This window comes from Mauremys reevesii, linkage group 1 (assembly GCF_016161935.1).
Source record: "Mauremys reevesii isolate NIE-2019 linkage group 1, ASM1616193v1, whole genome shotgun sequence".
NCBI lineage: Eukaryota > Metazoa > Chordata > Testudines > Geoemydidae > Mauremys > Mauremys reevesii.
The window spans coordinates 140331637-140352755 of NC_052623.1; the positions used below are offsets into that span (position 1 = coordinate 140331637).

The window sequence follows — 21119 nt, forward strand, 5'->3', positions numbered from 1 at the left end:
CTGGTAATATCAACCCATCTATAATGTAAAGGCTTCAGTCTTGAACAAGTGTAATTTCTGCAGAAGGTTGATTTTTCCCCACCCCTCAAGACTAGCTGTTTACACTACCAATAATGTTTGTCTGTTAAATACTGGGTGAGATGGATTAGTGGGCAAAGAGGAAGTGCGGTGTTCAGAGGTGCATGATAACATCATTTACCACCTTGCTCTGCAATTTATCACGTAGATACCACCTCCATGTAGGAGAAACATGGCTTTAAAAATATCAGCCTAAGGGAATTGGACACCCCATTCCCATTTAAATTGCTGGGAACTGGATATCCATGAGATAGGTGGTTTGAAAACTTCAGCCGTAGGATTCACACACACACTTGAATTCTTGAAGTACAAAAAAAAGCATCTAAAACTGGTAATCCTTTCTCTCTTTTTCACTCGCCTAACTTAACACATAATTTACTGATCTTTTAAAATGCTGACCTTATATGCTAAATTTCACCTAAAAATTTGTTAAGGCTAAATTATATAACTTGGTGAAATGGGAGTTTCTAATTAATAATCTGAGAGATTTGCCCTTAATTTTTACATCTACTACATTTTTACGTCCACTAATGCATAGAGCCAGAATGTTAGCCAAACCAAAAACCTTGGGAATGTTTTTCTATACAGGTGAGAATAATATTGATGCAACTCTAAACTTGTCTGTGTAAGAATGCCATTACAGTCCACATGACTTTCTGCTATTGAATGCCAATATACTCTAGTGATAGTCAAAATCTTACTTAGATCACTAGCAGCAGATGAAAAGAAAATATTTTTGTAAAAATTTGTTAAACTTTATTTGCAAAGGTTGCTCAATGCAGTAAGTGTGAATTAACCTCATATTGGATCAAAAATCACCCAACTATTTCTGTATGGGGCTTTTGGAGACTCCTAGCATTTAAAAATCAGGAAAAGACAAATGGGATGCATTTAAAACTGATGTTATTGTAACCAGTGAATTATAAAACTATGAACAAGTTTAAAACATACCTGGATTCAGAAGCATGCTACACAGTACTTGAGTTGGGGGAGGGGGGTTAACTGACCCCATGATCAAACATATTTTTTAAAAAGCTACACACTATGCAGGTGTCAGCGTTTAAGTGACCCAAAGTTTAGAAAATGAAAATAGATAGCAACAAAAACAATATAAAAAGACACAAACACAGCAAAGGGGCAGTAAATGGAGCGGTAAGTGACATATATTCTGAACATACAATGTTTTTACACTTTGCACAATTTTTATGTGTTTTTCTGTCTTGTTCTTTGGAACAGAAGTAACATCTTCCCCATTCTTTAGGCTATAGATCAGTGCCCAGCACACTAGATACTGCTTACCTAGAAGCCTGAGGAAAGGCTGTAGTGTTCCTTTCCTGCACCAGAGGTTTCACTATTTCTATACCGAGGTCCCCGAGAAACATCCATCTCTTACTCAAAGATTTATTACGCCAGGTGTGAGTCAAAAAAACCCAAACAATGCAGGCCATCGGACACGCAATGGACATGTGCAATGCACCAGTGAGTCTTTCTCCCAGCAACAGAATCAGTCAAGTGTGGGCTTGCCAGAAAATGAGGCTAAGAACTGTGGCCTTCCCAGAAACTCTTCCTAGCACATGCAGACTTCCCAGAAAAAAATCAATTTGACAGTGTTAGCTTCAGAGAAAGTCAATCTGCTGGCCAATTGTGATGGTACGCGGGGCAACTGTAATCTCCAAGACACTGTTGGTGCATTTTTTTGAAAAACAAAACCACTGAAACTCTGATAAAAACAGTGCTGAAAGATTCATATAATCATATCACAATTACTGCCTCAAAATAAAAACAATCTGATGCTGGAACGCATGCGTCATTAATTTGGGGTCTAACTGACCCCAATACCTTTTGAGTGACTTTTTTCGTTATATCAAAACCACAACAGGTATGCAGACAAAACCAATGCTAACAAGTTGTTCTCTTCATAGTTTGAGAAGACTTAAAGAAAGAAGCAGCAATGGTTTGCCTATGATGTTTTATTTACATTTTTATATAAGTTTGGGGTCCAAGAGACCCCCAAACACCTTGGAAATGTAAGACTTTCTTTTTCTGCACTGACTAACATTGAAGTGTCTACTGAGCCCATTATCTTTTTAGTGACTTTTTTGCTACATGAAAACCACAACATATGGAATGATAAAACCACTACAGAAAGACTGACCTCATCCTAGTCTGAGAACACTTAATGTATGAGGCGGCACAGGTTTGGCACGAAAAATTGTAGTTACTTTGTTGTGCACGTTAGGGGTGAGACAGAAGGGTTAAGCCAAATTATTGCTGGTAGGACAAAGTAGTCTGGACATAATTCCTCCATTCTCAGTCTCCAGGTCTGGCTTTTGCAGCAGAGATTAAGTCTAAAGAAATGGGGGCGGATTTGCAGGTCCTGCTTGGTCTAGAGCCAAACAACTATTTACCAAATGATATGAATGTTCCTCATAGGGAGAAAAGCTTGACTCGTACCAGATGCAAACATGGATTAACAAAGTAATTCATCCCACAGGGCAATGTTTCTGACTTTGGTGATGTTTCAGTAGAGGTGAAGAAACCTTATTTAACTTTCTGCACAGGCTTGGCATACATTTTCCAATATTCTTTATGCTGCAGTCAGTCAGCTGCAGCCCGTGCGTCCATCATTTTTGGAAGCTACCTAGTAACGAATAAAAAAAGATACAGAATATATTAAACCACAGACTTCTCCACTACATAGACTTCTTTCTTGGGAGGCCACTTGGCAAAGCAACAAATTGAACTTTTGTCTATTCTGCACCTTCTACTGTGTTTCAGAGCCACTTTATCCAAAACTAATTTATATTACAGGAAGTGGGGACCATCACTTCAGCAGATTTAAAGGGGAATTCATTAAAGTGCAAAATATAAAGCAAAACAAAAATCTTTTAAAAAGAGAATCACCTCTTGTCTGAAAGCTCTCTCTGAAGTACCGTGATCTTAAAACAAGCTTGCTTCAGAGTGGTCCTCTCGATATTTTATAATATAGCCTATTTGCCTTTAATATTTTTTAACCTCTGGGGTGTGTTTGTTTGGAGCTGAAAGACTCTCCTTCTCAGATTTGTGAAAGAAGAGTATTACAGAGCATTATTTTTTGTCCTACAGAGAAATATAGAAAATAAGATTCCTTAAAATTTCAGCCCGGTGTTCCATTATACTAGCAAATTCAAGATCAAAGCATCTTCATATTTCAGTGACAATGGACAATTTAATCTGAGGTATGGGAAATAAAATTGTGCAAAAATGATGTAGTTAATAAAATTTACACTAAGGGAGAAATTAGCACTTTTAAAAATACATTATATTAGTGAAGCTTCTGCTTTGATGTTCCTCTGTTTTGACTGAGATCCCCTGAGTCTCAGAATTAAATAAAGTATACCCTTCCCTTTATGCTTTGCATTTAAATTTTCCTCAGGAATTTTCTGTCTCTTGAAGTAGAAAGTTAGACTAGTAGCTAACAGAGCAGGAAAGGATCATTCTGCAAGACAATGGGGTGTCAGACCTCTATTCTGCAAAGCAATTTGCACAGGTGGAACTGTAAACCAGTAGGCTGGCCCACTGAAGATGTGTGGGTGAGCTGCAGACTGTGTGTGCTGGAAATTACCAGCAGTGCAGATCCTTTGGCAGGACTGGGGCCTCGATGAGTTTAGGGAGAGATTTTCAAAGGCATTAAAAGGCAGTTAGACAATCAACTCCTATTGCCTTTCAACATGCCTTTGAAAAGCTCCCCTGGATTCATCAAGCTGGCTGATGAGGAGCTTTGAGGAGACTGCATTTAAATACAGTTATAAATAGGTATGGCACCTCCAGATTTCTGATGTATGACTAGGCTCAGTACACATTTTATATGACTGTATTTGAATACCAAAGTAGTTGATGAGTATGAGTATGACTTAGTGTGCTGTTTATAAAACTGTACCATGTGTAGGTACAGTATGATTCTACATTGAACTCAAGGGCCCTATGTAAACAGTAGTGACAGCTGCCCAGAAAGATGGTACCCAGCTATTCCCCCTTTCCAGAGGAGAAGTGTCACAGTGACAAACTCTGTAATGGGAGGCAAACCACATGTGTTACATGAAGAGAAAAGATGTCAGCACAAGTCATCTTTAGAGGCTAAAAACCCTTTTGTACAACTCTTCACATACCAGGACCCCCCTGACAGGAGCAACCAGACTGAATAGTAATATTTAGGGAGCAGGAACTGGCTAAAGGGGAGAAGGCAATGAATTATCATGCAAGATGAATCATTGGACTGGATAGAGGTTACTAGTGGAGTTCCTCAAGGATTGGTCTTGGAACCAATTTTAATCAATATTCTTATTAATGACCTTGGCACAAAAAGCAGGAGTGCGCTAATGAAATTTGCTGATGATACAAAGTTGGTAGGCATCAATACAGAGGAGGGTGGGAATGTTATACAAGAAGATCTGGATGACTTTGAAGACTGGAGTGACAGAAATGGGATGAAATTCAATAGTACCAAGTGCAAGATCATGCACCTGAGAGCTAATAACAATTTCTGCGACAAGTTTGAGGCTCAGCAGTTGGCAGCCTGGGTGTGTGGGTCGATCACAGGATGACTATGGAGCCACCAATGTGAGGGGGGCATGAAAAAGGCAATTGCCATCATAGGCTGTATCAGGCGAGCCATTTGCTGTAGAGATAGAGAAGTATTAATGCCATTGGACAAGGCACCGATACGCCCTCATTTGGAATACTACATACAATTCTAATTACCCCTGGCCAAGAAAGATTAATTTAAAGTGAAACAGATTGAAAGAAGAGCTGCTGGATGATCAGAGGAATAGAGGACTTAGCTTATGAGAGGAGACTGGAAGAGCTTGGCTTGCTTAGTCTCACAAAAAAAAAGGCTGAGAGGGGCAATGATTGCTCTTTATAAATGCATTAGGGGGTAAATACCAGGCAAGGTGAAGAGCTATTTCAGCTAAAGGACAATGCTGGCACAAGAACAAATGGATATAAACTGGCCATGAACAAATTCAGGCTGGAAATAAGAAGCAAGTTTCTAACCATCAGAGGGGGGTGAGGTTCTGAAACAACCTCCGTATTGCTATTGTGGGGGGAAACACCTTAATTAGTTTTCAGAGAGAGCTAGACAAGTTTATGAGTGCAATTTTATGACAGGGTTGCTTGTGATGGTAGGAGACAGGGCTCAACAGCCCTGGAGCTCACTTCCAGTTTATGTCTTATGTTCCTAAAACTACATGCTTCAAGGTTTCAGCTGGCCATTTACAGAGGTCAGGAAGGGATTCACACACACACACACACACACACAAAATGTATTCTGGGGTTGTTTCTCAGCTCCCTCCTCTGAAGCATCAGAGATGGCCATCCCTGGAGATGGGACAGTGGAGGCTGAGGGCCAGGGCTCTGAATTGGTTTCCCTCTCAAGTGTTTGGTTGGCTGGTTCTTGCTCACATGCTCAGCATCACCATATGTGGTGTCAGGAAGGAAGGAATTTTCCCTCAGGTCACATTGACAGTGACACTGGAGGGTTTTTTGCCTTCTTCTGCAGCATGTGGGTCACTTGCCAGGATTATCTGGCTATATCTCATGTAATCATTTCCCTGCTATTGAGGTGCCTCAGACACTGATGCACCTTGGCTCATCCTATTCTATGACTGTGGCACATAATAGCCTCCTGTGGTCTAATTTCAGTTGTTGGGTTTAGCATGCAGGTGCTGGTGACCTGTGATCTACTGGAGGTCAGATTAGATGATCTGGTGGTCACTTCTGGCCTTAAACGCTATAACTGTATATGATCTTCATGAAGGTCTTCTTGTCCACCTTGTATAATCATTATTTTCCTTCTACATGTGCTTCTAGGAACCAATTAGCTGGGGGATCTGATTGTTTTTCATGATTGTAGCTACTTCATTCTTCCTATGTAGCTCTTCTGTTCAGGAAGTTCTGCGTTTTATCAGCCGCTACAGAGCGATACAAAACGAATTATCTTCCTGAACATATGCCAGATCCATGATGCTCCTTGTCTCTGCCAGATAGAGAAGCAAGAGCCATAGCTTGAAGTAAGAAACTAGGTCATTTACTTGGCACTCAAAGATAATTCTGGGGCAACACTCAAGCTTTGGTCTGTAATTTGGTCCAGTGTGATGTATGTCCCATGCACATTGCTCTTGACAGCACATAAATAAAAGACTTCAGAGTTCAGTATTAGCAGTCCTTTAGAATAGCTACCAGCCAAACTCTGATGCTTAATACTGCTGAACTTGGGGAAATTCAGGCTTCAGATGTATAGCTCAGACCCTCTCTTTCTCTACTTTAAGAGAAAACTTCACCTACTTTTTTACTAAGCTTTTGGGGTTTTTTCTCTCTAAGATTCTAGAGGTTGAGATTTTTTTCATGTTGTGTGAATTAATACTGCCACGTGGCACCTCCTATCCAGATCGGCTGTACATTTTAATTAGGTATTTACTGGGTTGTCATTATTATGACAGCAGTGCTAGTTGTGCAAGAAAGCATGCCTGGCCTCACTGCTGTAAAAAAATAAGGACAACTTGAAGCCCAAGATTGCAGAACACTCTTACAGCCTTTGTAACACTGAAACTTAACGCACATATTTCAATCAGTGCTGTGGTGGAGGGGGCTCTTGGAGGCTCACAGGAACCTCTTGTTAAAATCCCATCATCAGATGGAAGGGGGCTTTGGAGTTAGTCTCTGGTCTCTGAAGGAGTCTAAATTCTGTTAAACTATTCCTTGAAAAGATGCAGTGTTCCCGTGTACTTAAGTACATTTGTATATATGGATTTTGAAGTACCCCACTTACCTGTATCGAAGTATTTTAAATATTCTGTACTTAGTACTTGTATCCAAGTACATTTTAAATGTACTTCAAGTGTAAGTAACTTTTTTATTTGGAAGAGCTTTTTCAAAATAGCTTTTCTGAAACAATCACATCCCTCCCAACTGTCCGGGATTCTGGTTGGTCCCAGAACCCACTGTCCCAGCTTGGGAGCTCCAGGCTCTGACTTCCGGCTCACAGGGCTTCTTTTCTGTTGGTCCTGCTGTTGTGCCTTTTTGCCTCTCACTGCTTCTTTCACTTTGTTATTTAGCCACGGTGGGACACTTTTGGTTCTATCTGTGATGTTACACCCCATAGTCTTCATAGAAATATTGTTATGATATGAATATGGCATAACTAAGATGTGCTTTATGCAAGATGAATCATGTGAGGTATCATTGGAAAGCTTGTGATTTACTGAATGCGTTTATCCAATTTGTATGCATATATTGTTTCTGTATCTGAAGTTAGGAATATTGTCTATGTAACAATTACAACTGTGTGTGTACTTGGAAAACGCTCACCAGACAGTAAGCAATCAGCCTTAATGGGCCATTAGGAAAAGACAATGAGTCTTCGAAGATGTGGATCTCCCATCTTCCCTGGAGTTCCTTCCTGTGGACATTGCAAATAAACCTTGTTTCATGGTTGCTTTGACACTGTAAGGTCAGGTGATAAGGTCACCTGGTACAAAATACCACCTTGGACACCGCTGGTACTTTTCCACTGGAAACAAAGACTTCCCACCTTATGTAAATTCTATTTAAGGCTGGGAAGGAAGGGATTCAGGGATCTCCTCTATTTGCCTGCCCAAGAAGGAAGACTGCTAAAAACACCTGAAGGGAAGGCAGGGTTGAGTCCAGGCTGAAACAAGGGTCCAGTCTGTAAAGAAAAATAACTGGAACTCTAAGCTATAGAAACTCTGCAACTTGCCTAAAACCTGGAGGGTGAGAAATTACATTTTGTAACCTGTTTCTTGAGTGTATTAAGCTTAGTTTGTGTGTTTTGTTTTATTTGCTCAGTAATCTGCTTTGTTCTGTTTGCTATCCCTTATAATCACTTAAAATTTACCTTTTGTAGTTAATAAAGGTATTTCTTGTTCATTTCAAAACCCAGTTTGTGCAATTCATATCTGCGGGGGTCGGGGACAAAAAGCCGTGCATATCTTTCTCCACCTGGAGAGTGGGGGCTATTTTTATGAGCATGCGTTGTGCAGCTCTCTCTATACAGCGCAAGACATTATTTTGGGTTTACATCCCAAAAGAGGTGTGCACGTGAGTGCTGGATAAATCCCTGAGCTGAATCTTCCCACACAGAGCTGATCTCAATGTCTCTGTGTCCATCTGCAGCTGAATGTGGCCTCACCTGTGTGTGTGCTAGAGAAGGCTTGAGGGCCTGGCACAGCAAGGACAAAGCGAGGAAGCCCAGGCTGGGGGAACGGGCGGACGCAGTGGGACCCCAGCACATCAGGTGGCATCCTGGATGCGGGGTCCAACCTGTCACACTCTATGTTTTTTAATTTGGAGTATACATTTAAGTTGAGCCTCTATTATGGTGTCTTTAAAAAGGTTTCCATGCAGCTTGCAGGGATTTCACTTTTGGCGCTGTACCTTTTAATTTCTGTTTTACTAACTTGCTCATTTTTGTGTAGTCCCCCTTTCCGAAATTAAATGCTACAATGTTGGGCTGCTGTGGTGTTTTCCTCACCATAGGGATGTTAAATTTAATTATATTATGGTCACTATTACCAAGCATCCAGCTATATTCCCCTCTTGGACCAGATCCTGTGCTCCACTTAGGATTAAATCAAGAATTGTCTCTCCTCTTGTGGGTTCCAGGACTAGCTGCTCCAAGAAGCCATCATTTAAGGTGTCAAGAAACTTTATCTCTGCATCCCGTCCTGAGGTGACATGTACCCAGTTAATAGGGAGATAGTTGAAATCCCCCATTATTACTGAGTTTTTTTATTTTAATAGTTTATCTAATCTCTGAGCATTGCACAGTCACTATCACCATCCTGGTCAGGTTGTTGGTAATATATCCCTATTGCTATATTCTTATTATTCAAGCATGGAATTACCATTCTATGATTCTATGGTACAGTTTGGTTCATTTAAGATTTTTACTTCATTTGATTCTATGCTATTTTTCACATAAAGTGCCACTCCCCCACCAGCACGGTCTGTTCTGTCCTTCCAATATATTTTGTACCCTGGTATTACTGGGTCCCATTGATTATCCTCATTCTGCCAAGTTTCTGTGTTGCCTACCATATCGATATCTTCATCTAATATGAGGCACTCTGGTTTGCCCATCTTATTATTTAGACTTTAGCTTGGTATAAAAGCACTTTAAAAACTTGTCACTTTTTAGCTGCCTGCCATTACATGATGTAACTGAATGAGACTTTTATTCATTTGACTGTTTCTCATCAGATCCTACCTGTATTTTATTATCTTCCATCCTCTCCTCATTACTAGGACATAGAATCTCATAGACTCAGACTCATAGACTTTAAGGTCAGAAGGGACCATTATGATCATCTAGTCTGACCTCCTGCACAATGCAGGCCACAGAATCTCACCCACCCTCTCCTGTAACAAACCCCTAACCTATGTGTGAGTTATTGAAGTCCTCAGATTGTGGTTTGAAGACCTCAAGCTGCAGAGAATCCTCCAGCAAGTGACCCATTAATAGATCCTCCCCTAAGGGATGTCTCTGTCTGAACCACATGCTCCTCCACACTCTGTCAGCTTTCCCCCAGCCTTCAGTTTAAAAACTGCTCTATGACCTTTTTAATTTTAAGTGCTAGCAATCTGGTTCCATTTTGGTTTAGGTGGAGCCCATCCTTCCTGTATAGGCTGCCCTTCCCAAAAGTTTCCCCAGTTCCTACTAATCAAAGCACCTCTTCTCTACAGCATTGTCTCATCCACACATTGAGACCCTGCCGTTCTGCCTGTCTAACTGGCCCTGTGCATGGAACTGGGAGCATTTCAGAGAATGCTACCATAGAGGTCCTGGACTTCAATCTTTGACCTAGCAGCCTAAATTTGGCCTCCAGGAACTCTCTCCTATCCTTCCCTATGTCATTGGTACCTATATGTACCACAACCACTGACTCCTCCCCAGCACTACAAATAAGTCTATGTAGAGGTCTCAAGAGATCCACAACCTTCACACCAGGCAGGCAAGTCACCATGCTGTTCTCCCTGTCATCACAAACCAGCTAACTATGTTTCTAATGATCAAATCCCCCCATAACTATTACCTGTCTCTTCCTAATAACTGGAGTTCCCTCCCCCAGAGAGGTATCCTCAGTGCAAGAGGTTACCGCATCATCATCTGGAAGGAGGGTCCCAACTATGGATCATTTCCCTCTGCTCCAGTTGGATGTCCTCCTTCTGAGACTTTCATCCTCCTCAATAGCACAGAGGCTTTCAAACTGGTGGTGGGACCGTTCTACTATATCCCGGAAAGTCTCCTCACACACCATGTGACCCTCACGTCTGAGCTGCCCATTGCTGTCCGACTGTCCAGTCGGAAGTCAGCGCCTCTGTCAGCAGCAGCGCAGAAGTAAGGGTGGCAATACCACAACCACCCTACAATAGCATTGCGACCCCCACCCCACCCCAACCCTCTTTTGGATTGGGACCCCCATGGTTATAACATCATGAAATTTCAGATGTAATTATCTGAAACCATGAAGTTGGTGATTTTTAAAGTCCTATGTCTGTGTAATAGACCAAAATGGACCGTGAACTTGGTAGGGCCTTACTCATGAGTTGCTCCCTGTCCCAGCCTAGCAGCTGTGGGGACACTTGTTCATAGCATCTGAGAAAAATCACAGAGTACAAGGCTCCCTGTTTGGAAACTTTACTGCAGTAACAACTCTGTGGTGGACCAGTGTCCAAAGAAATAAATAGACAATTTAATTCTCATAATACAGGCATTGAAAGTACTTACATTTATACTTGTAGTTGTACTTTTACTTATAAATACATAGCGTTATTTCCACAGCATCCTTGTGCCTATAAATACATATAAGTGCCAAACACACCATTACAGAAGGAAGTCCTTTTTATCAGTACTTAGGTAATACCGTAGAGATGACACATTCCTGGGGACTCACGAAGTGAAGTGCAATTTTTTGGCTGCTGGAATGCATCAGATTGCATGAAATAGCAGGTCTTAAAAAAAAAAAAATTCTAGAAGAGGATTCCTGAAAGAATCTCTCCCTCTTTCTCTCTCTCACACACACACTTACACTTCCAATCAATACACTCAAGCTGAATGCTGTGCCAAATATTACAATATCAATATATGCAGTTCATACTTTGTTTCTGAAAAGTATGAACATGTCCAGTAAGTGCATTTAATACAGGTTTGTTTGCCAAATAGCTTCCTGGTTATAGATATGAGAAAATGTTTCTAGCGAAATGAGAAAACAAGGGCCTGATTCAGGGCTGATAGAAGAAAATGGGAGTCTGTTGACTTCTGTAGGCTGTGGTTCAGGCCCCATTTGAATAATATCCACAGTATCTCCTCTGGTATAGCGGCTAAAGGTGAGAGGGATGTTTGTCAAACCCCTTATTACAATACTGGCAGCACATCACAGATTTCAACTGAGCCTTGTCAAAACAGACTATCCAGATATACAATGGCTTTTGTAAGAATTTAAAAAGAGCAGAAGCTGTAGATAAAGCTGCAGTCATGCAAATTCAAAGTTCTGACAAGTGTCTTCCTTAAGGAACCAAAAATCAAGCCAAGTTACAAGAAATTTAGTTTTAACATTCTGAAATTTAAAAATGATGTGTGTGAACACACTCAGTAAGTCAATTTTCTTTTTAAAATCGAAATATTTCTGAACTGGACATTGGCTGCACTGAAAATAAATTGCTCATGCACTCTAGCTGAAGTTCAAGGGAGGCAAAGTACTCCAATTAAAATGCATCAGGCATTTAACATGAACCAAAATCTAAAGCTAAGATATAAGTGTGTATTTTATCCTAGCGTAAGTCAATTGTGAAAGAATGAGAGAGTATGCCTTCCTTATGCACGGTACAGGTTGTGTTAATTCAAACCGGAATTTTCAGAAGGAAAATTAGATGCTTTGTGGTTTACACTATGATAGGACAGGGCCCAGGGGGGGGGGGGGGGGGGGGGGGGGGCCCCCCCCCCCGGGCCCCAGCCCCAGAGAGCCCAGCCTCCCCCCTGGCCTCTCCCTGCCTCCCTCGCCCTGAGCCTCACTCCGAGCGAGCCCGCGCCCCGCCCCGAGCCCCGCCCCGAGGGCGCGGGGGGGGGGGGGGGGGGGCCTGAGCCCCCGCCGCGAGGAGCGCCCCGCCGGGGGGGGGGGCCTGGGGGGGGGGGGGGAGCCCCGGGGCCCGAGAGCCGAGCCCGAGCCGGGGGGGGGGGGGGGGGGGGGGGCGGGGAGCCTGGCCCGCCCCCGAGCCCGCGGCGGTGGGGGGGCGGGGGGGGGGGGGAGCGGGGGGCGGCCCTCCCAGCCCCCCCCCCCCCCCCCCACCACACGCGGCGCGACGCGGACGGGCTCCCGCCCGCCGGCGCGGCGCTCGGGGGGGGGGGGGGGTGGGGGGAGGGGGCGCGGGCGGGCCGCCGGGGCCGGGGGGGCGGGGGGGGGCGGGCGGGGGGGGGGGGGGGGGGGGCGCGGGGGGACCCGCCCCCCGCCACAGCCCAGTCTTCGGCGGCGGGGGGCCCCATCTGTTCCGGGACCCGCCGCCGAAGACCCTGGGCCCCCGGAATCCTCTGGGCGGCCCTGTGATAGGAGTAGAGATTGGTGGGAAATAGGAGAAACTTCAGTTTCAGGACTATTAGATTTAGTGAAGTCACACTATCTGAACTTTGCCCTCTAAAAAGCATCAGCTAACCAACCCTCCAGCAGAAGAAGACTAACACAGTAATAGCTTAGAGAAATAATGGAATTGTATCATGGTAGATTTTTCTTATAAGAAGAGCATGTCTCAGTAAATAAAGTAAGATATATAACCAAGAATGGAAGGAACAAAAGGTGTCTTCATAACTCTGGGACCTTTTATTCATTTAACCTTGTGTTGCCTCATAACTTGAGAGCACAGCTAAGATTACAAAGGATATTAAAGGCACTTTCTGTCCTTGGTTATTCCCATTGTATCACAGGTGTTTTATTAGTGTACCTCAGGTTTTTATAAAGTTGTCACTGACCTTAGCAGTATTACATAGTTGCAATTTTCACACAGACAAATTGTTCTTGAGAGATTCTTTCCAAGAAGTTAAGCACAGATATGTTTCAACCATCAGATCTCCACATCTTTGCTTTCATTCCATTGGTTCTTTAGCAAATATCTCTTGCAGACATTACAAAGCACCTTTGGAGGCAATTCAAAACAGGAAAGATCCCAGTGACTTCAGGGGACATTGGTCCAGACCCTTTAAGCTTCAATCCCCCTTTTCTTTATTTACAGGCTTATGGTGAAGTCCAGGGATTTGTTTCACAATCTCCCTTTAAGCCTTCACTGTCTCCAAGCAGTTGGCAATATTTGCAACTCTTCTACATGGGTAGTTATTTTTTGTAGGAGGTGGGAAAATTTGATTACTGTACTTTCATCCTGGCATGTATAGTTCCAGACTGTGTAGGATCTCCCAAGAGTTCACAGGCCAAACATAAATTCAGGCATCCAAAGTGGCCGCAACAGGAATTTTAACACCTATGGAGTAGATGTGGCATTTCCTTTTCCCCAGTGGTTCTATGCATTAGTCACAGCACCAGACTGAATCTCTGTGGTAGAATGTTCTGTGAAGCATACGTTGTGCATTCAAATAGTCCGTGTTCTATATAAAGTGATTAAAAAGGGAATTTATTTTGCATGGGTGAGATCTGTACTCCATACACATTGCCCAAAACATTTTCGAAGCCATTTATGTACAGGTACAGTATTTTATTAATATTCTGTTATGATATTAAATATCATATCCCATAAACTTATGTACCTGCTCTGCCATAGCCATGAAAACTTTCTTTTAAAGTTAAAGAAGTCAGCTCTTAAGGACTGAAGGACTAAATAAATAAAGCTCTTTTACCACTTTCCGAGTTGGTAAGAAATTGTCCATCAAGCCAACCCTGAATAGAAATGTATACAGTATTTCAATAAAAGCCATTCAAAATCTATGTACAAAGTTAGAACTTGGAGAAGATGCATTGCCAAGCTAAACTGCTCAGATTGCTTACATGACATGCTGCTGCATCAGAAGGAATAAACAATGGAATTTCCTCTAATCCTTTGGAAACTGCAGTTCTTACAGAATTATTTCTATACGAGCTCCTTAGCTGTCATTTGGAAAAGGCCAACATTCCAAAGATTAAAATTGCTTAATAACTTCCCTCTTACAAAAAATATCCCCTTTATAGAAGATAGTGCTTTCAACCACCTTCCATTAAACCCCTGAGCTTTAGAATCAAACCAACAATATACTGAGGGCCATCCTGTCATGGACTTTATACATCACACACACACACAGACACACCTTTGTTTTCATTTGGCTTTCCACATATTATCAATGGCAAAAATATAGGGCCAAACTTAGGAAACTGAAATATTGCTTCAGTGTAACTTGGCAGTGACTCGTCTGAAAGAGGGGGAAGCATAAGGGAGTAGAACTGAATAATGCACAGAATTATTAGCCACTGCAGGCCAGATCCTCAGAGCTATATTATCTGGAGGAGTTCCACCAGCTGAGGAGTCATATATGCAAGTGTTGGGGTTTGTAATATCAAGTTCAGCTGTAGGTGCGCTGGTATTAACTCAATAGAGAAAAAGATGACGTCACTGTTTGAGCAATAGCTGTAGTAGCTACTGTCCTGTATATTCACATCTGTGAGTGTCTTGCTGACCCAGAGATCTTTTTTATTGCTAATTCATCCTATGAAATTTGAAATGCAGTTTATCACACTGAAAACTAAATGCAAAATCCTCAATTTTACCTGAGATGCGACTGTAAAAACTGAGTGAGAGCTTCAGGATTTAGCCCATGGAGCTAAGCAGAACTATCCTCTGTGCCTCCAGGTATAATCCAGACAGATTTCAATCAAACTTTAACAGTGCCATCTGCCAATCACAGCCCCTGAGGCAGAGGGCGGGAAAGGAGCACGGTCAGAGTGTATCTACACTCTAAATACTTCTGGTGCTAGAATGGCCACTTGGGATCCTATCAACTGGGCACGAGCTACCGGAGTGCTGAAGCTGAACTAATTTACACTATGAACCAAGTTGACCCTTAGGCTGCCCCGGAGTTGTGGAGCCACAAAAGTGATGGGGCCTTCTCTTTGGATTCTGTGCTAACTTCAGCTCAGTCAGACTCAAGAATCAGGCACACAGCTATTCTCTCTCTCCACACAAACACACCCTCCCAGAGAACACAGGGCTCAGGGGCAGGGGTAGGAGAGAGAAGTGTACACAGTGATTCTCAACCAGAGAAGCTGGGGCCTAACTGAAGGACTTTTCAGAGTGCTTGAGTGGGTGCTGGTGGGGACAAACCTTCTTGAACCAGCTAACATGCCATTTTTGCCTTTAAAGAAAAACTGAAGCACTTTATTCAGCAGAGCATCCTAAATGCTTTTGGCAGTCCCTGTGCTTAGAAGTATTTGTCAATATGTGGAAACTGTAGTGTGTAAAATTACAGCTTTTAATTAAAAGTGGCACTGCTGCAAACATTTTTCTGGTTATGGTTTAGTAGTTCAAGTGGCAGAGAGGGTGATGTAGCATTGCCAAAAGCTGGAGATATGGAGGACTTAGAGGGTAAATGGTTCTGAGGTGGAAAACTGATCTGCGTTGTGACTGTTTTTGAAAGACAAGATAAATATAGGTGAATTTTTCTTTACAAGCCACACTCTTGTCCCATTGATCTCTCCTACAGCTTTAAGACACAGCCAATGTTGAGCAGAGAACTGAACTTCTGGCTAACAGTGTTTAAACACAGTTCATCACTATTAAGACTATCACTGTACATTATGTGGCTGAGGTGTCTGACTAGGTTTGCTTGGAGATCTGACTTGGTAACTGCCGAATCTGTGTTGGTTAAGCCTGTTCCACTCAAATGCTTTGTTCAGCATGAGCCCAGGGAGACTCAGGTAGGAGGTATATGCACATAAAACTGTGACCTCATAATATTTAGGGTTCCTCTACACAGCTTGTGGCAGCAAGTCTCAGAGTCCAAGTCTGCAGAGATTTGATTCTCCATTGCCCTGAACAAAAATCTGGCCCTACTGAAGTTGATGGGAGGTTTACCACTGGCTTAGAATATCAGGGTTGGAAGAGACCTCAGAAGGTTATCTAGTCCAACCTGCCCCCAGACAGATTTTTGCCCCAAATGGCCTCCTGAAGGATTGAACTCACAACCCTGGGTTTAGCAGACTAAATGCTCAAACCACTGAGCTCTCCCTCCCCCACATGTTCTGGGGGCTAGGATTTCAACCCTTTGTGTACACCTGTGAAAAATGAATGTAAAACTACCATTCTGATTTGGTAGAATTTTGCACACGCTTGTGCAGTCATTTACACCAGTGCAAACATCTAGTGTAATGGAGACCCTGCATCACTGCACTCACTCCTTGGTTGTAGCATTTGGTCTACTAAGTTCTTCTGGTAGTAAAAGTTCTAATTTTCATGCCAACTTCTTGTTGGGATATGTAAGGGTTAAGTAAAGACCTGGGAAACCGCTGGTCTGCTGGTATGGTATTAGGGAGTAAAGGCACTGTTTATTCAATCCGCCTCTGGGTCCCCCTGCTCTTTTTCTAACACTTCTGTTGCATGTTTGTATGTGTTTTTATATTTTTCTAATTAAAGCACCTCACTGAGATCTATAGTTTATAAATATTAATAAAATGAACTGAATGGCAGGGGACGTTAACAAAATAAAAACTCATTAGACTGTGTAAAAGTGATGTAGAGGCCAAGGAGAACAGAACTCGTAAAATGAGTGGTGGGTGTTCATAAACCTATTTCCTGTACCTAGAAACCATGATAAGAGGCCCAGAGGCTCATATGCCTGCATCCTGCAGACAGTCCTATAATTGATCATTACTTTGACATCCTGAAGCGGAGATGTGTGGGTGGACACAGTCAGCATGTGTAATCCAAAACAAACCCAATTATTCATAAATGTTAAGCTTTAAAAATACAAGAACAGCCAGTTAATGTTGCTTTTCTCTCTTACAGCTGCAATGTTTTGCTAAAGAGGATACAGCCTCAATGTTCTGCTGTGTTCATCCATTAATACTTCAGGTGTTCCAGGGACTAGAAGGCAAACTTGGGTACTCAAAAGGCTTTCTATTAAAGATATTTTGATGCTGGAGAAAACGAAGTGGCTATTAATATATCTTTTCGTTTGCATTTCACCATAGATAAAAAAATCCATGGAATGTAAGACATCTGCACTGTAATCTTTAAGAAAAATACATCAATATGCTGATTTGTGCTTGTGATATCCTGTTCAGGACACCCAGAACCATGAGCCCCTGTATTACTCCTCAGCCTCACCAAGTGAGAGATTTGTTGCTGCTCAGCTGTGTCTCAGCTCCCTGACACACCAGCCTGTCTGCCTTGTCAACAAACTCTTCAAGACTCTGCCAGTGTAAGCTTTATCTTGCAGGTAACAGTGAACCCTAGTTCCCCAGAGATATCTGTCTGAAATGTCCCATCCCTCGTACTGGACACTCACAGAAATTGTTTGTTGCCTCCAAAAATAAGCATACACACCTGCCTGTTAGATTAGCTGAAGACTTAAACTTCACTTGAATGCACAGTTGTGATGGGCTCCACTCACCATTCTAGGACTCCCAGACCCACATCTCTCCAAGGACCACAGCACTCTCTTCATGACGCAGCCCTGCAGCCATGCCACGCTCTGCACTCCACCCTTCTGAGGGGCCAGTACTGCAGTCCAATTGTCCAGCCACTTCCTCAGTGACAAGTGGGAGGAGGGGGGACCCAGGCCCACCCACTATTCTGGGTCCTGGCCCAGGAACCCTGTAGATCAGTGGGTCTCAAACTTTTATACTGGCGATCCCTTTCACACAGCAAGGCTCTGAGTGTGACCCTCCCCCCAATAAATTAAACACACAAATATATTTAACACCATTACAAATGCTGGAGGTAAGTGGAGTTTGGGTGGAGGTTGACAGCTCACAACCCCCCCTCCATTGTAATAACCTCACGACTCCCTGAGGGGTCCTGACCCCCAGTTTAAGAATCCCTGCTGTAGATGGCAGCTAGATGCTGCATCCCCTCCAACCTCTCAGTACATTTCCCTGGGTCACTTTCCTGCAGCCTCAGCACCTTCTTCACCCTTACCTCAAGGCCTCAGCATACCAGTGTTAACAGTCAGCCAGGAGCTCTCTCTCATTCCCCTGATCTTGCCCAGCACTGCTCTGTCCAAGGTGCTAGCTTTCTTCCACCTGCATGGCAGCCAATCCTCTCTTTTTGAGTTCCAGGGAGCAACTGACCATGCTCTGTCCTGCAGCTGTTCTTATATGGGCCTGCCATGCCTTGATTGGCTGCTCCTTGCAGCCCCCCTCCTATTGGCTGCTTTTTGCACAGCCTCCCTAAGGCTCCATCACTCCATACAGGCCAGTCCTATTGGGTTCTGGGAAGTGGGTGGGTGCAAGCCTGCCCACTGCTAAAGCACCCTCCCCCAGCTTTAGGGGAGGATCCACAAGGTCCAGGAACTCAAATAATTATGGGGGACAACCAAAAATGTAATAGGGGCAGGTGTGAAGGTCACGGGCCAAACAAAGGGAACCTGAAGGGGACACCGAGAAGAGAACTCTGGACAGCACCCAGTGTTCCTTGAAGCTGTCAAGGGAGCCAGTGGATGCCCCCCAGAGGAACTCTGCCTGAATGCATGAGCGAAGGCAGGATCAGAAGTAGGCCCCACAGTCATAGGGGCCTACCTCCTCCCCCTGGTCTTATAGAGGGCCACTTTGGCCAGCGATAGGAGGCAGCTGACAAGGAGGTCCCGCGACTTTGTGGGGCCACAGATAGAGTGTGAGTACATGAAAAGGCGAGCGGAAAAGTGCAGCCAGAAACATAAAAGGATGGTCAGGAGGAGCCAGAACAGGGGCTGCAACCTAGCGCACTCCAGGTATACGTGCACCAGGGTCTCCCTCATGCCACAAAAGGGGAAGGCATCAGGGATGGGGGTGAACCGCACCAAATACATGCCCGTGCTCATGGCTCCATGGTGGAGCCACCAACTAATATCCCCGGCAGGCCTTGGGACTAGGGTGGAATATAGGCTGGCCCTCCAGAATTCCTCACCCTCAAAAGGTGGCAATAGGTCCTGCCACTTCATATTGGGGCAGGACACAAGGGTCAGGAAATAGAGAATGTGAAGCAAGAGTGTTTACAGATGTTTCCTCGGCACGGTCCAGAACTGAACCAGCTGCAAATTGCATAGCCGGCTCGTGGTGTACGGGTGGGATGGCCAGAGGGACTCATGGGCCAAGGGCCCAATGAAAAGGTCCAGAGGGCCCAGGGTGCAGGGCGGGCGAGGAGTACCCTCCCACAGGACCCAGTCGAGGTAAACCCGAGCAGTGGGCAGTAAGGGTGCCCTCACCTCCTGAAGTACGCACCGAGGAGTACGAAGAGTGGAGAGCCCCATACACTGAGCAAGCATCAGGGGATCCACCCAGTCTCCCAGTCTTAGTCCAGGAGGTCTCTGACTCTGGTGACTTCTGCCAGGACCAACCTCTGGCTTACCGATGGGGACTCTGCCACCTGCACACAAAGTTGGGGATTGTGTAGCAGGGGCTCTGCGAGGAGATCTACCCCCTTCATAGCCGCCATGGACCTGGTCACCGAAACCAGCTTCCAGGTCCAGAGAAGGTCCTGGTAGGAGACCAGCAGCCTGGAGAGGTCTCACATAAGACCTCTCGGATGGAGATAAAGGAGCTGCCGGTCATATCGGAGCCCTCGGAGACGGCGCAGGAAGGTGTGTGCCTATGTGCTCAAGCCGGACTACCTGCACCATAGAGGAGTTTCTGCAGGGCCCGGAGGTGGAAGACATAGACCTGAGCACGCAAGCATATCAGACCCTGTTCTCCCTCCTCCAGGGAGACCCAGTGCAGTCAGTGGTTTGAGCATTGGCCTGCTAAACCCAGGGTTGTGAGTTCAATCCTTGAGGGGTCCATTTAGGGAACTGGGGTAAAAATCTGTCTGGCGATTGGTCCTGCTTTGAGCAGGGGGTTGGACTAGATGACCTCCTGAGGTCCCTTCCAACCCTATGATTCTATGATAACTCCAGAACCAGCTTCTGGATATCAGCCAAGAAACATAGGACTGGGACCAGGGTGTTGAGTCGGTGACAGAGCATGGACAGGACTAGTTGGTTGAGCACCAGTGCCCTCCCCCACAGGGAGAGGCACCAGAGCAGTCCCATCCACCTCCACAGCCACTCAGACACCCTCCCTTAAAGGCCAGTGTGGGGCAATCACCCCATCACAACAGCCCTGAGATGGTTTTGCAATAAAACAAGAATACATTTATTAATAAAGAACAGGGATTTAAGTGATACTAAACAAGAGACAAAGAGCAGGTATGGTAACAAACTAAACAATCTAAAACACACTTTCTGGTGCCTAAAACTTAATTCTAGCAAGTTATATCTTTGCCTAAAACAGTTTCTCACTTACATCAGGCCAGGAGGACCCACCATTCCCAGGATCAAAAGATGCTGTTCCCTATGTCCCCTTTGTGATGGATAATGAGAATGTCTTTTTGCTCCCTTATATTACTTAAAGTCCATTTTTTCTGCCTCAAGAGCCAGGAAGGCTTCCTATGGTGAAGACTCTGCTCTCCTCCCTCTCCCACACCAGTGAGCTCACTAAGCTCCTTCCTCAGTTACTTGTTAGCCTGATAGCTTTGTTTACCATACGTGTAAATGTAGTTCCATTGTCCTCTGCCAGTAATCCAGCCAGTCCAACAGGGCGTCCACATTCCTTTCTCTAGGGCAGGCTCAATATACGCACGGCCTACCAAAAAAACATACTTCCAGCACACATCTATACTTTATGTACACAACCTGCACATACCTCACACAATGATTTTTGGGGTCACTGTGACACCAGTTTACATATGTGACACCAGTTTACCAGTTTTATATGACACTTTTTAGTGTGTCAGGTCTGATCTGAGTTACAATATGGTGGGCCCTCTGGCAGTGGCCATTGAGG

General features: G+C 44.2%; 1 long non-coding RNA gene across 1 annotated transcript; it reads right to left on the bottom strand.

Moving 5' to 3' along the window:
* Positions 1–606: 606 nt before the first annotated feature.
* On the bottom strand, positions 607–18375 carry LOC120380001. Its single transcript, XR_005587624.1, has 3 exons — positions 18241–18375; positions 13097–13723; positions 607–2719 (listed from the first exon to the last, which is right to left on the bottom strand). It is a non-coding gene; the product is annotated as an uncharacterized LOC120380001 (long non-coding RNA).
* Between the last annotated feature and the right edge of the window lie 2744 nt (positions 18376–21119).